This window comes from Sorex araneus, chromosome 8 (genome assembly GCF_027595985.1).
Source record: "Sorex araneus isolate mSorAra2 chromosome 8, mSorAra2.pri, whole genome shotgun sequence".
In the NCBI taxonomy this organism is placed as follows: domain Eukaryota; kingdom Metazoa; phylum Chordata; class Mammalia; order Eulipotyphla; family Soricidae; genus Sorex; species Sorex araneus.
Genome location: NC_073309.1, coordinates 64,303,574 through 64,319,344, shown reverse-complemented (window position 1 = coordinate 64,319,344; position 15,771 = coordinate 64,303,574). Strand labels below are relative to the sequence as shown.

The following is a 15,771-nucleotide window of genomic DNA, read 5'->3' as shown; positions in this document are numbered from 1 at the left end:
TCCCCAGCCCAGCGCTGCTTATTTCGTAGATTTAGGGTCAGTTCTGAGAATTGTACTTCTCCCAAGTTTCATGCAGCTGCTGCTTCCGCTCTGGGATACTAGGAGGAACACTGCTGTAGAGCCTTGTTACCCAGTGCTGAAGCAGTGGTCCTATCCTCTGGACCACAAGTATATCAACCTTGCTCCTGGGCTGCAATATGTATAACCTTTCCCATAACGCCTGTCAATTCTATTTTTAAATCTAGAAGATTGCTTTCCAGTAATCGTATACACACACACACACACACACACACACACACACACACACACACCAGCTACTCCAAATGTTTATTATATTACAGCTCTCATCATCATCATCATCATCATCATCATCATCATCATCATCATCATCATCATCCCGTTGATCATGGAATTTCTCGAGCGGTCTCAGTAATGTCTCCATTAATCCTAGCCCTGAGATTTCAGAAGCCTCTCTCTACTCGTCCTTCCCAACGATGCCGAATTGGAGGCTCTTTCAGGTCAAGGGAATGAGACCCAGCATTGTTACTAGTTTTGACATATTAATACACCATGGGGACCTTGCGAGGCTCTCCCATGTGGGCAGGAAACTCCAAGTAGTTTGCCAGGTTCTCCCAGAGGGAGAAGTAGGCTATAAGTAGGTTATAGGCTTCCGGGAGCTTGCTGGATGCAGGCCATTGATGGGATTACACATTGCCGGGGGCAGTCCCTGATTGTGACCACCTAGTTACTGGGAAATGGGAAATCTGGGCGGGGAAGGTCCAGTCTCGATCTGAGCAGGCTTGGAAGTCTCAGCCCTGGGTCCCAGACACCTAGGTTCCTCTGCCGGTTCCTTCATGTGTGAGGCTCATATGAACGTGTGGAGAGGGGCCTTGAGCATTGCTATGGCTAGGTTCTGGAGGTCTTTGGCTGCTGGTAGCGCTGCTCGGGGCGGGGAGGGAAGCTGAGGCCATGCCCTCCGAGGGGCCCTGGGGAAGACAGCCAGGCACGAGGGCAAGAGACTCTCTTATAAATGATTTTTCTCTACCTGGCTTATACTGAAAAGTGATGGAACACTCTCCAAAGTACAAGAGCCATTTATTATTTTAAGCCAATCATCTGAATCATACTTTGTACAGTTTTCAATCAGAAGAGGAAGAATGGAGGAAATGAGTGACTGTATGTGTTTGCCCTTTTCACCGTTTTCTTTGTTGCTGGTGTGTGTGGGTATATGTTTACCAGGAAATGTATTATTAGCTCTGTGTCACCTCGTTTAACTTTGAAGCAATATGTTAGGTGGGTGTTACTTATTATTCTTTTAAATGAAAAATTAAATCTGGCTCTATATTTTATAGTTTTGTGACTTATTTTTTATTGGGGGGAAGGGATCCTGAGTAGCGCTCTGGGAACCAGCCTGGAGACTCATCTCACCAGCTCGGGAGCATTACTCTGGAGCATCTTACCAACAAAGACGCCTCTGCGAATTTCTCTCACTTTCCCTCTGGTACCTACCAGGAAATAGCTATGACTTTTATTAGTTTTTTTTTCCAGTTTGATTATTTAGCCATCCAGAAATTATATTTTTCGCTAACTTATTTCACTCAACACCATCAATTAATGTTTTATTTATTTTAGGAAACGAAATAATTTAATCTATTTTAATGGTAGGCTAGTGTTCTACTGAGTATATACGCCATAGCTTTAAAAAAAGATCTTTGTTGAGGCATTGTGATTTGAAATACTGTTAGTAATGGTTTTATGCATGCATATTTGAATACTACACCCACCACCAGAGTACCCTCTTCCCTTCACCAAGGTCTGAAAAGCCCCCTTCCATACACACACCTCCCTACCCCATGCAAACTCAGTTGTGTGGACTAACTCTCCAGTTTTATTGCCTTTGTCCTTATGTTGTAAATTTACTGTGAATCTTTAAATCCCATCAAAGACAGATTATTTTAGAGCTGTCTCTTTCCTTCTGACCGACTTCACTCAACATGATATGGTATAATTCAATCAGATCACAGCAAATTTTATGATTTTGTCTATTCTCAGGGCTAGGACAAATGGAGATGTTATTGGGCCCACTTGAGCAAATTGAAGATCAACAGGATGACTGTGATACAGGGATACAGTGACAGTCCATTCTTACAGCTGCATAGTATTCTACCATGTGTATCCACTAACAATTTCTTTAACCATTTGTCCATAGTGGGCATTTGGGTTGTTTCCATACCTTGGTTGTACTAAATGTTGCAAAAAATATAGATATACATATCACTGTATCACTGTCATCCTGTTGCTCATCGATTTGCTTGAGCGGGCACCAGTAACATTTCCACTATGCGACTTGTTGTTACTGTTTTTGGCATATTGAATACGCCACGGGTAGCTTGCCAGGTTCTGCCGGGGGGTGGGGGGATACTCTCAGTAGCTTGCCGGGCTCTCTGAGGGGGTGGAGGAATCAAACCTGGGTAGGCCGCATGCAAGGCAAATGCCCTACCCACTGTGCTATCGTTCCAGTCCCTGAACAGAAGCTCTAAAACGTAATACAAGCTGTGGGGCAGACCTCCTGGTTCTTTTTCTATTATTCTTGGGTGTTATATTCCACAGATGAGTGCAATCTTTCTATGTCTGTCTCTTCTTTCTGATTCATTTCACTCAACATAATACTTTCCATGTTGATCCACTCATATGAAAATTTCATGATTTCATCTTTTCTAACAGCTGCATAGTATCCCATTGTGTAGATGTACCAAAGTTTCTTCAACCATTCATCTGTTTTTGGGCAGGGTGGGGTCGTGGGGTTGGGGTGGTAGTGGTGGGAGGGATACTGGGAACATTGGTGGAGGAGAATGGGCACTGGTGGAGGGATGTAAATGAAATGCAAACATGAAAGTTCATAAGTTTGTAACTGTACCTCATGGTTATTGACTAATAAAATTTTTTTAAAAAAGTAATACAGTCCCATTCTTTATTTTTTTTATTTGTCCCTGTGGTTATCTTATTAAAGATATCTCTGAGGTCTATTTTCTGGAAAATTCTGTACTCGATATGTTTTATGGATTCTGGTCTAACCATGAGCTCTTTAATTTGCTTCGGATTTACTTTGTGAGATCTATGAGATACAGTTCCAATTTTATTATTTATTTTTTTTTTTTGGTCACACCCGGAAATGTACAGGGGTTACTCCTGGCTCTGCACTCATGAATTACTCCTGGCGGTGCTCAGGGGACCACATGGGATGCTGGGAATCGAACCCGGGTAGGCCACGTGCAAGGCAAAAGCCCTACCCGCTGTGCTATTCCTCCAGCCCCCCTCAATTTCATTTTTAAATGAGATATACTTTGGCAATTTTCCCAGTTCCATTTGCTAAAGAGACTTTCTCTTTCCCACTTCATGTATTTAGTTCTCCTGTTGTAGATTAACTGCCCATAAACCTGGGAGTTTTACTCAGGACTAAAATCTGTTTGACTGGTCTGTAGGTATATCTTTATTCCAGTATAGCAAAATTTAGATTATTATAGCTTTGTAGTACAAAATATAATACCAGCATTTTTTTTCTCCTCAGAATTACTTTGACTATTTGAAAAGTTTTATGATTCTATACAATTTTTTTTATTAGTTTATTTTTAATTAGAGAGTCATCGTGAGGGTACAGTTACAGATCCATACATCATTGTGCTCATGTTTCCCCCATACAAAGTTCGCTAATACATCCCTTCACCAGTGCCCATTCTCCACCACCAGTAAACCCAACATCCCTCCCCCCCTCCCCAGTCCCGTCTCCCCCCACCCCACCCTGCCACTATGGCAGGGAATTCCCTTTTGTTCTCTCTCTCTGATTAGGTGTTGTGGTTTGCAATAAAGGTGTTGAGTGGCCATTGTGTTCAGTATCTAGTCTGTACTCGGCCCGCATCACCCTTCCCCCACATGACCTCCAACCACATTTTACTTGGCGGTCCCTTCCCTGAGTTACCCAGAATGAGAGACCAGCCTCCAAGCCATGAAAACAATCTCCTGGTACTTATTTCTACTATTCTTGGGCGTTAGTCTTATAGTCTATTATTCTATATTCCACAGATGAGTGCAATCTTTCTATGTCTGTCTCTCTCTTTCTGACTCATTTCACTTAGCATGATACTTTCCATGTTGATCCACTTATATGCAAACGTCATGACCTCATTTTTTCTAACAGCTGCATAGTATTCCATTGCATAGATGTACCAGAGTTTCTTCAACCAGTCATCTGTTCTAGGGCACTCGGGTTTTTTCCAGATTCTGGCTATTGTAAACAGTGCTGCGGTGAACATATAAGTGCAGATGTCACTTCGACTATACTTTTTGGCTTTTCTGGGATATATTCCCAGCAGTGGTATTGCTGGGTCAAATGGGAGCTCAACCTCTAGTTTTTTGAGAATCGTCCATACTGTTTTCCAAAAGGGCTGAATTAGCCGGCATTCCCACCAGCAGTGTAGAAGGGTCCCTTTCTCCCCACATCCTCTCCAACAGCAGTTGCTTTTGTTCTTTTGGATGTGTGCTAGTCTCTGTGGTGTGAGGTGGTATCTCATGGTTGTTTTGATCTGCATCTCTCTGACGATTAGTGATGTAGAGCACTTTTTCATGTGCCTTTTGGCCATTCGTATCTCTTCCTTGGTAAAGTTTCTGTTCATTTCTTCGCCCCATTTTTTGATGGGGTTGGATGTTTTCTTCTTGTAGAGTTCAACCAGTGCTTTATATACCCTTGATATTAACCCCTTATCTGATGGGTATTGTGTAAATATCCTTTCCCATTCTGTAGATGGTCTTTGTATTCTGGTCACTGTATCTTTTGCGGTGCAGAAGCTTTTTAGTTTAATGTAGTCCCATTTGTTGATTTCTATTTTTACTAGATTGTTTAGTTCCGTGTCATCTTTGAAGATACCTTTATCTTCAATATCGTAGAGGGTTTTGCCGACCTTGTCTTCAATGTACCTTATGGTTTGTGGTCTGATGTTGAGGTCTTTAATCCATTTTGATGTGACTTTTGTGCATGGTGTCAGGTCGAGTTCTAAGCCCATTTTTTTGCATGTGGTTGTCCAGTTGTACCAGCACCATTTGTTAAAGAGACTTTCCTTGCTCCACTTCACATCTCTTGCTCCTTTATCAAAGATTAGATGATCATACATTTGAGGTTGTGTGGGGGGATATTCCACCCTGTTCCATTGGTCTGTAGCTCTGCCTTTGTTCCAGTACCATGCTGTTTTAATTGTTACCGCTTTGTAGTAGAGTTTAAGGTTGGGGAGGGTGATGCCTCCCATCATCTTTTTCCCAAGAATTGTTTTAGCTATCCGTGGGCGTTTATTGTTCCATATAAATTTCAGTATTGCTTGCTCCGCTTCTTTGAAGAATGCCATGGGTATCCCTATAGGGATCGCGTTAAATCTGTATAATGCTTTTGGGAGTATTGCCATTTTGACAATGTTTATTCTCCCTATCCATGAGCAGGGGATATGTTTCCATTTCCTCATGTCCTCTTTGATTCCATACAAATTTTAATAGAATTTGTTCTAAGCCTTGAAGAGCATCTTTGGATTCTTAATGGGTACTGCACAATGCCTGGCAAGCTACCTGTGGCATATTGGATATGCCAAAAACAGTCATAACAAGTCTCACAATGGATGTTACTGGTGCCTACCTGAGCAAATCAATGAGCAATGGTATGACAGTGACAGTGACTGCACCTTGCTGTAGTACAAACCTATACAATGCTCTGGATAGGAAGGTCATTTTGACGATGTTCATTTTTTCCAATCTACCAATAGGGAATATCTGTCATCTTTCCTGGTGTCATCTTCTATTTCTTTTAGCAGTGACTTGTAGTTTTCATTGCACAAGTCTTTGAGCTCTTTTATTGATCCTTAAGTGTTCGATATTTTTGGAGTCTATTTCAAAAGAAATTATATTTTTATTTTTATTCAAATTCATTATTTGCATATAGAAATGACACAGATTTTTTTGTGTTTTAATTTTGTGACTCTCCACCTTACTCTATTGATTGTTTCTAAAAGCTTTTTTGGTGGAATTTTTAGGTTTTCAGTGTTTATTATGTAGTTTGGAATAGCTGTGGTGGCTTTTTTATGTATTTTATCTTATATGGTAATTTTATTAAATCATGTATATTCATTTTATGTATACACGAGTGTCCTGACCCCATTAGTTTGCATCTGTACAATGCAGGTGCTTTCCATACATTGTGAATATGCTAGAGTTTTATATTAACCTGCAAATAGTTTTGGCTGTTTGACTTGTTATTTTGACTTCCTTTCTAGTTTTGATTCCTGTGATTATATTTCTTTTCTTATTGCTGTGCCATAACAATGCATCATGCCAATGTTTATTTTCAATATTTTGGATATAAGGATTCTCATTGATGTAAAGTAACATTTAACCATAGTTCTAATTTGAATTGATGGTATTATTTATTTTTTATCTTCATTTTATACATGGAAAACTCGAGATACAATGAAAGGCAAACCAACTTGCTTAAGGTTTCTTTAGAAAGGAGTAATTAAGTCAAGATTTGTTATTTTATACTATGTGTAACTATAAAACTGGAAAACTATCAAGCAACTTTCTTCTTTTTATTAACTGTAAACTTTCTTTTTTTATTCACTGTCACTGTCATCCCGTTGATCATTGATTTTCTCGAGTGGGCCCAGTAACGTCTCCATTCATCCTCACCCTGAGATTTTAGCAGCCTCTCTTTACTCGCCCTTCCCAACGGTGCTACATTGGAGGCTCTTTCAGGTCAGGTAATAACACCCATCATTGTTACTATTTTTGGCATATAAATATGCCACGGGGAACTTGCCTGGTTCTCCAGTGCTGGCAGGAAACTCTAGCTTGCCAGGTTCTCCGAGAGAGAGAACTAGGCTCTATACTCTCTGGATGTTGGTCATTGATGGGATTACACAGCGCCAGGGGCAGTTTGTGGGTGTGGCTGCCAAGCTACTAGAAAATAAGGGGACTAGGTGGAGGAGACCCAGTCCGAATCTGAGTAGGCTTGGAGATCTCAGTCCCGGGTCCTGCACACCTGGGTTCCTCTGCCAGTTCCTTCATGCGCGAGGCTCATCCAAATGTGTGGAAAGGGGCCTTGGGCATGGCTGTGGCTGGGTTTCGGAGGTCTTTGGCTGCTGGGGCTCTTTTTTTTTATTATCTCCTTTATTTCATCTCCCTGAAATAAAGTAAATATAACAGATAAAGTAAGATAATGGATTTCTTAAGTGACCCAAATAAAAGAGGTACAGTGACTCCAAGTACTATTTTTTTCAATATTTTTGATGTGAATATATCTCTTTTTCTATAACAAATCAAATTCAATGTCCTTAATATGATGTTTTTGTTCTTGCAGCATATCTAAACATTAAAGAATTATTTTTAGTCCTTTTCCTCAAAACAGCCATACTTTTTTTTTTCTGCAGAAATGCAATGGGCTTACTAAAAATAATTTATATTTAAATCTACATGTCCAATGACAGATGAATGAATTACAAAAATGTCGTATTTGTACATATAATGGAATACTATACAGCTGCAAGGAACAGAAAAATTGTTCAATTTGCTGCAGCCTGTATGGAACTGGGATATATCATGTTGAGTGAATAAGCCAGAAGGAGGACAAGCAGGATGCTTCCACTTATCTCAGTACACAGAGTAACTGGATTAGGGAATGCAGTGTTGTGAAGGAGGGATGCCGAGATTACTCCTAGCCCAGAAGATCCCTGTCATCCTGTTGCTCATTGATTTGTTCGAGCGGGCACCAGTAACGTCTTCTCATTGAGAGACTTATTGTTACTGTTTTTGGCATATCCAATACACACGGGTAGCTTGCCAGGCTCTGCCGCGCGGGCTCGATACGCTCGGTAGCTTGCCGGGTTCTCCGAGAGGGCCGGAGGAATTGAACTCAGGTCGGCCGTGTGAAAGGCGAACACCCAACCGCTGTGCTATCACTCCAGCCCGAGCCCAGAAGATAATGGAGAAAAACAGAGAAGGAAAGAGATTGGTGGGAGGTTTGGGGTTGGGGGGAAGGAAGATGAGAAAAGGAAGTAATGGGAAAGCAGGGGTCAGGAACCTTGGATATACTGGTGAAGTGGAGAAGTGGTAACACAGTAACACTGAAAACATGAGATCCAAATTGTAGCACTCTAACACTGTCCTCCCATTGTTCATTGCTTTACTTGAGTGGACACCATTAACATCTTCATTGTGAGACTTGTTACAGGTTTCGGCATATCAAATACGCCATGTGTAGCTTGCCAGGCTCTGTCATGAGGGCAGGTACTCTCTCTCAGTAGCTTGCTGGGCTCTCTGAGAGGGATGGAGAAATCGAACCCGGGTTGGCTGCATGCAAGGCAAACGCCCTACTCGCTGTGCTATCGTTCCAGCCGAGATCCAAATTAGAACCAGCAAATTTTAAAATGTGCCTGTTGAGGTGGCAGGCTGGTGGGGGCAGAAGGGAATGTGGGAACACAGGTTGAGGGAAGTTGACATTGGTGGTGGGATTGGTGCTAAGTCGTTATATATATGTAAAACTACACTGTCGATAATTTTCCAAACCATGGAGCTTTAATTAAATTGTTAATTAAAAATTGTTTTTTAAATTGTGGGGGCTGGAGCGATAGCACAGCGAGTAGGGCATTTGCCTTGCCCGGCTGACCCGGGTTCGATTCCTCCATCCATCTCAGAGAGCCCAGCAAGCTACTGAGAGTATCTGCCCGCAGGGCAGAGTCTGGCAAGCTACCCGTGGCATATTCAATATGCCAAAATCAGTAACAACAAGTCTCATGATGGAGACGTTACTGGTGCCCGCTCGAGCAAATCAATGAGCAACAGGATGACAGTGGCAGTGACAGTGATTTTCAATGTATACCTCTAAAGGCTGATGTTCTGTTATCATTAGCGTTGATGATAAAGCTCTCTTTCTCAGGAGTTAATTTCTAGTCCCATTTCTGCTGTTGCTCACTGCAATTCCTGTGGTCCTTGATTGTATCATTTTTATCAAATGGAGATTTAATTAGAGAGACTCAATCTTTACTCCATCACCTTAGAATAGGATGGAGTTTTATTGTCACACACCTGGATTGGGATGAGACTCACAAATAGTTTATAAATTTACAAACAGAAATAAGCGTATTTTTTGATTTGCAACAACTATAGTAATTAGCAGAATGTCCATTATCTTATTCACTATGAAGTAGTGGGTGGATTATGAGAAAATTATTGCAGGTTGGCTATGACTTCACCTCTTCACCCAATCGTGAAAATACCTTAATATGCAGGTGTGTAAGCACTTAAGTATTGGGAACTACTTGCTGCAATCTTATTTATTATAGCTCTTTAATGCACTTTGTTGAAATTTTTTCAAACTGTACCATATTGTTTTTAATAATAACTTATCAGTAAAACACACCACTGATAATAATACATTGTGATTCTGTGTTTGAGAGCTAGTTGATTTTTAATATTTAGATAATAAACATCTCATGTTTCTTGGAGTTTTTAATACTAGATCCTTACAGTGGTCTTTCTGAAGTCAATATTTGCATATGGCTTCATTTTTATGGCTACTTAATTTTGTCTAATTAGCTAATCTCAAATAAGTATGCTATAACATTGACTCGAAAAGCTTAATGATAGTTCTGAGACTAATATACTAGTGCCAACTGCTTAGTTTTTCCTACTAACTCCTGGTAAGTGTGCGCACACACGCACACACACACACACACACACAAAACCATTCCCCTTCTCCCTCCCCAATCAGATTGCCTAATGGATAATGGAATTTTTATCTAATAGTGTCAGACCCTGCATGGAGGAAATATTAGAGCCCACTGATTCTAAATTCCAGAATCCTCTAAATAGTAAATCTTTTACTATTCCACCTAATTCCATTTTTACATTCAGTACTTTCCTTATATATTTACTCATTTACTTATTTTTCTTTTAAGACCCTTTTATTTTTTCCCTTTGAGGTTCTCAAAAGCATACCTAGGGAATTTTTAGAAAAAGTTTTTAATCTTTTTAAGAACAATGTAATATTTGTGCTACAATTTCCTTTTAAATACTTTTATCACTTACTACTAACCCTATTCTGGCACAGACAGCTTCAAAAACAGGATATACTCCCTAAGTTCTATTTCAGCTATAATAAGGCAAATCACTAGCAAACTTTTAATTTCTTATATGGGAGTCTTGGAATTTCCACAGCTTACACTCTGTGCCAACAAAAACATACAGAGATGGAAAGTAAGGAATTTTTGAATTAGTTAATTTACTGTGTGACATTACTTTTTGCAAACACACTTTCTCAACAGGATAGTAAACTTTGAGTGTGAGTTAAGAAGCCAAAACTTGGCTTCTGTGAAATCAGGATGAAAATGACAGAAGTAGTTTGCATCTGATGATACCCTATCTCAGGAAAGGGTGACACCTAAGTAATCTAACCCAGGCTTTTTGATTTCACTGGAACAGGAACACCAAAAAAGGCCTGGGGTTGAGAAGCATTGAGACTGTTTTGAAAGGAGGCAGTGTGCCAGATCGGAAAGAGCACTGTACACGGAATTAGGAAACTTAACTTTCTCCATGACCTTGTTGTGTGCCTGGGAGTAGGCCCGTTAGCTCTCTTACCCATGGCCTCCTCTTTCATCTCATGGAAAGAAAGAAAATTATTCACCCTGTGTACTTCCTAGGGTTGTTAGGAGACTCACATGAAATAAAATATACGGAAGAATTAAAACGTAATAGAACTTTTAACAAATGTGAAGTATATTACAATAGTTGTCTATGACTTATCTTTGAACATTCGATGTTTAAACTGAATGGTAGGCAAGGTTAATTAGGAATTTTAGCTTGTCAGGCAGTGGTGTTTGTATTATTAACACTGCACTGTTGCACTGTCATCCTGTTGTTCATCAACTTGCTCAAGCAGGCACCAGTAACGTCTTCATTGTGAGATTTGTTGTTACCGTGGCATATCGAATACGCCACGGGTAGCTTGCCAGGCTCTGCTGTGCGGGCGGGATACTCTCGGTAGCTTGCCGGGCTCTCCAAGAAGGGTGGATAGTGATAGTGATATTGCTAGAGAATAGAAAAGAAAACTCCTTCATTATACTATGAAGATCATTTGCTTCCATTTTGCTCTTCTTTCGAAGATCCCAGCTTCAACATGCTTTTGGAAGGACTACTTCCAAAAGAACTGCTTCCTTCACTTATCTTCATCAGATCACTGAGAGGTAGACATGAAAGGTGGTAATAAATAGGCATGAGCCTTAAGAAAGCATCAGGATAATGCTTCTGGACAAGTCAAAACTCTGGACTCATCGTGACTTTTATACTTTATAATTCTGGGTCAATTCTGAATCTCCCTCAGGCTTTCATCATGCCCTCTAGAGTTTAAGGTTAGTAATGCAAAATCTTTATTTTAATATGCCTTTTTTATATTTTATTATTCTAATGAAGGGCTGGCGTGACAGCTCAGCGGGTAGGGCATTCGCCTTGCATGCGACCAACCCGGGTTCGATTCTTCCTCCCCTCTGGGAGAGCCCGGCAAGCTACTGAGAATATCTTGCCCGAACGGCAGAGCCTAGCAAACTACCCGTGGCGTATCTGATATGCCAAAAACAGTAACAACAAGTTTCACAATGGAGACGTTATTGGTGCCCGCTCGAGCAAATCGATGAGCAACGGGATGACAGTGTCACACTCAGCTGTGCTCAGGGCTTTTTCTTGGCTCTGTGTTCATTGATTCTGATGAAAGCCTGGCTTGATTTGATAATACTCTCTGGTAACTTCTGTATGCTACTGAACATAGTGGATAAATTCACCCTTACCTCCTTGGTCCCTCTTTTTCTCCATCATTTTCACCTGAAAAATTCCCAGCTTTTATTAAGACACCATGAAGACTCTGTATTCCTATAGCCAAACCTGGCTGAATCTACCACATTTTCACCAACTCTTTTCTATGCTATCTAGCCAAGTAACACAAAAGGATTAGTTTGAAAATACACATGCTCTTCTAGTTTCACTACAGTCATATTTCTAAAAGCCAAGATCTAGAAACAACTCAAGTGTTTAGTCAGATGAGTGGATAAGGAAATTGTGGTATGTACGTACAATGTGCTACTAGTCAGCTGTAAGAAAAGATGAGGTTTTGCCTTTTGCAAAAACATGAATAGAACTGAAGTAGTCATGCTAAGCAAAATAAGCCACAAGGAGAAAGGAAAATACCAGAGGTTCTCACTCAAAGGTTGTGTATAAAGAGACAAATAAAAGGAAGGTAATTTCCAATGAAAACAAACCTTTATATTCAGACCACAGAGCTGATGCCCTAAAAGGTATCACTTGTATCACTTGTCATCCTGCTGCTTGAGGATTTGCTCGAGCGGGTGCCAGTAACATCTCCATTTGTCCCTGTCCTGTGTAGTGTAGCCCAGTGGTGTCTCCTCACTCCAGGATCACAAAGAGCCTCAAACCCTTCATTCAGGGTCTTGACGAAGAAGGGTCTGACCATCTTGTAGGTAGGTGGCCAGGTGTTCCTTGGCTCAGCTCTTCACACGCTACCTGTCTGAATGCAAGGTTCCGTCCCAATGGAAAACCAGTAGGACCATCCTGTTGTACAAGAAGGGAGACATCCATGACATCAGCAACTATCACCCAATCTGCCTGTTGTCCGTTGTCTACAAGTTGTTCACTCGAGTCATCCTGAATAGGGTTGGCCGAACACTAGACGAAAGACAACCATGAGAGCAAGCCGGGTTCCAAAAAGGATTCAGCATGATAGACCATATCCACACAGTGACCAAGCTCATTGAGGTTTCACGAGAGTTCAAGATGCCGCTCTGTCTATCGTTCATTGATTTAAAGAAGGCCTTTGATTCTGTTGAGACTGAAGCAGTCATCGAAGTCCTAGCCAAATAGGGAGTTCAAACTCAGTACATCAGGATCCTCTTCGAGCTGTATTACGGATTCACCGCCAGGATCTCACCATTCTACAAATAAATGATCATTGATGTAAAGAGAGGGATTTGGCAGGGTGACACCAATTCACCGAAACTCTTCAGTGCCACCCTCGAGAATGTCATGTGATGACTGGAATGGGAAGGAATGGGAGTGAAGATAGACGGTCACCAACTACACCACCTCTGCTTCGATGATGACATCGTTCTAATAACACCAATCATTAGCCAAGCGGCATTAATGCTGGCCGACTTCGACCGTGAGTGTGGAAAGGTCAGACTACAGCTGAATCTCACAAATATAATGTTCATGAGAAATGGACTAGTTCCTGGTGTTCCATTTGCTCTTAACAGAACAAACAGTTCCAAATGCAGAAGCTATGTGTACCTGGGTCAAGAACTCAACATGACAAATGACCTCGCACCTGAGCTGTGCAAGAGAAAAAGAGTGGTGTGGAACACCTTCAAGAGTGTTGAAGAAGTAGTTAAGAGACTGCTTCATGAGCAGAGGTGAGAAGGCAGATGGACTAGAGAAGGGATCACTAAGAAAATGATGGCTAGAGGAATTCTTCGGGATGGGAGATGTGCGCTGAAAGCAGATACTGGACCAAACATAACGACCTCTCAGTGTCTGTGTTGTAAGACATAATGCCCAAAAGTAGAAAAAGAGTATGGGGAATATTGTCTGCCATAGAGACAGGGGGAGGAATGGAAAGGGGGGGGCATACCGGGGATATTGGTGGTGGAGAATGTGCACTGGTGGAGGGATGGGTGTTGGATCATTGTGTGATTGTAACCCAAACATGAAAGCTTGTAACTATCTCATGGTGATTCAATAAAATTTTAAAAAAAAAAGCAATGGTTAAAAGAGGACGAAGAACCTCTGGCTCCAGGCACATCTTTTCAACTCCTCTGTTCTTCCTGCACTAACATATGCCTCAGAGACCTGGGCCCTACGAAAACAGGATGAGAACACTATTCAGGTCTCCCAAAGAGGAATCGAAAGAGCTATGCTTGGAATATCACGTTTCACTCAAGTGAGAGAGGAAATCCGGAGTTCTGACCTCCTCGACGATCGAGTATCAGGGACACTGTCTCATTTGCCAAGGCGTCAAAAATCATATGGGCTGGACACATAATTCGATTTGGAGATGACCGCTGGACCAGAGCTGTTACCGGCTTGATTTCACGGGACATCAAAAGAACACGTGGCCACTGCCCTGAAAGGTAAAGAGGAAAATGGAGATCAAAGGGAAGAAGAGGTCAGTGGACTGTAGTGGAAATATATTACTAATTTGAGTGGTTGAAGTATATGATATTATTGCAAAGAGGTTTGAAACTGTACCTTGAAAAAATGAACTGTCTTGTAAACCAACATGATCTCAACTTAAAAAATAGAATAAGAGGGTGAGGGGAGAGATAGATTTAGTTCTATAAGTTAAGACTTTTGCTCTAGATTATTACCATTTTTATTTTCAGACAGAGGTAGGAACTCAGGTGTCTTTGCTACTCTTTCTTTTTGCCTCTCAAGGTACCATCAAATGTCAAAATATTTTTGTAAGCAGTTTAGTATTCCAGTGTTAAGCTACAGTTCTCAAATGGCTATAGGTGCCTAAAAATAATCTTATGTTCCAATTTTGAAAATTGGTAGCTTAGTTTAGCACATAACTTTAAATGATAATCACATTTAAAAAAGATATTTCTAAAGGTGATATATTTTGTAGGGGAGGAGTGTGTCTACATTCTAGTTACATAGAAGAGATGTATGTGTTTTTATTTTTACTACAATAATTCGGCTCAATGTGAATCATGAGTTTTCAAATAAGCCTTTTATTAATTGACCTAAAATTAAAGCTTAGAATAATTTTCTTTCGGGACACTTGCTCCTTTTTGCCTTTCACATATTTACATTTCACTATCTAAGCAGGCCCTCTGAAACGTCCCTTCCAAATCTTCTCTACCAGTGTAAGCAGAGGCTCTGCCGTCACTTTGGAATGGGGGAGGCTGTTCTGAGTGTTTTCCTCTCTTTGGTTTCCTAGTGTTTCTCATTTTGCACATGAACAGTTAGAGTTCCTCAGTGTGGTGGGATTGTCTTGTGGGGGCTTGTTTCCAAGGAAACCTAAGACTGACTGGATACAGCTATAAGAATGGACAAATTACAAAAAAAAAAAAAAGAATGGACAAAAAGTGTGTTTTGATGCTGGGGGCTTCATTAATTTTCCTTTTCAACCTCAAGGAGTTGAAGAGAATTCCCTTTTTAAGAGTTTAGACAAGGGGAGGGGTGAGAAGGCAAAAGGGGAAAATTGTAAGAGGGGAGACCTAGAGGGGCTGGAGAGGGAGAGAAATAAAATGGGTAAAAGAAATCTGCAACTTCCAGTTATGAATAAGTAAGTCATGGGGTATAATGCACAGCATGGTAACTCCTGTTATCAACAATGTTTTATATATTTGGATGTTACTAAAAGAGCAAATCTTAAAAGTCCTCATTATAAAAACAAATTTACAGTGATAGATATTAACTAGGGGTAGATATTAAATACACAGTGATAGATATTAACTAGGCTTACTGTGATTATCATTTCACAATAAATGTAAATACCAAATTATATTGTATACTTGAAGCCAATATAATGTAATATGTAAATGATACCTTAGTGAATCGGAGTGAATCTGGACAAACATATTCCCTTATTTGCCATTTATCTCTTTCCTTCTTAAAGATGTGCAGAAGTTTTTGAAAGCTCAGCATAAGTTCTTCCAATATTTAAACTTCAAAAAC

General features: G+C 40.6%; 1 long non-coding RNA gene across 1 annotated transcript; it reads right to left on the bottom strand.

The window, feature by feature from the left end:
- Positions 1–6,524: 6,524 nt before the first annotated feature.
- On the bottom strand, positions 6,525–15,771 carry LOC129406833 (uncharacterized). Its single transcript, XR_008631288.1, has 4 exons — positions 15,643–15,771; positions 14,057–14,212; positions 12,336–13,025; positions 6,525–7,213 (listed from the first exon to the last, which is right to left on the bottom strand). It is a non-coding gene; the product is annotated as an uncharacterized LOC129406833 (long non-coding RNA).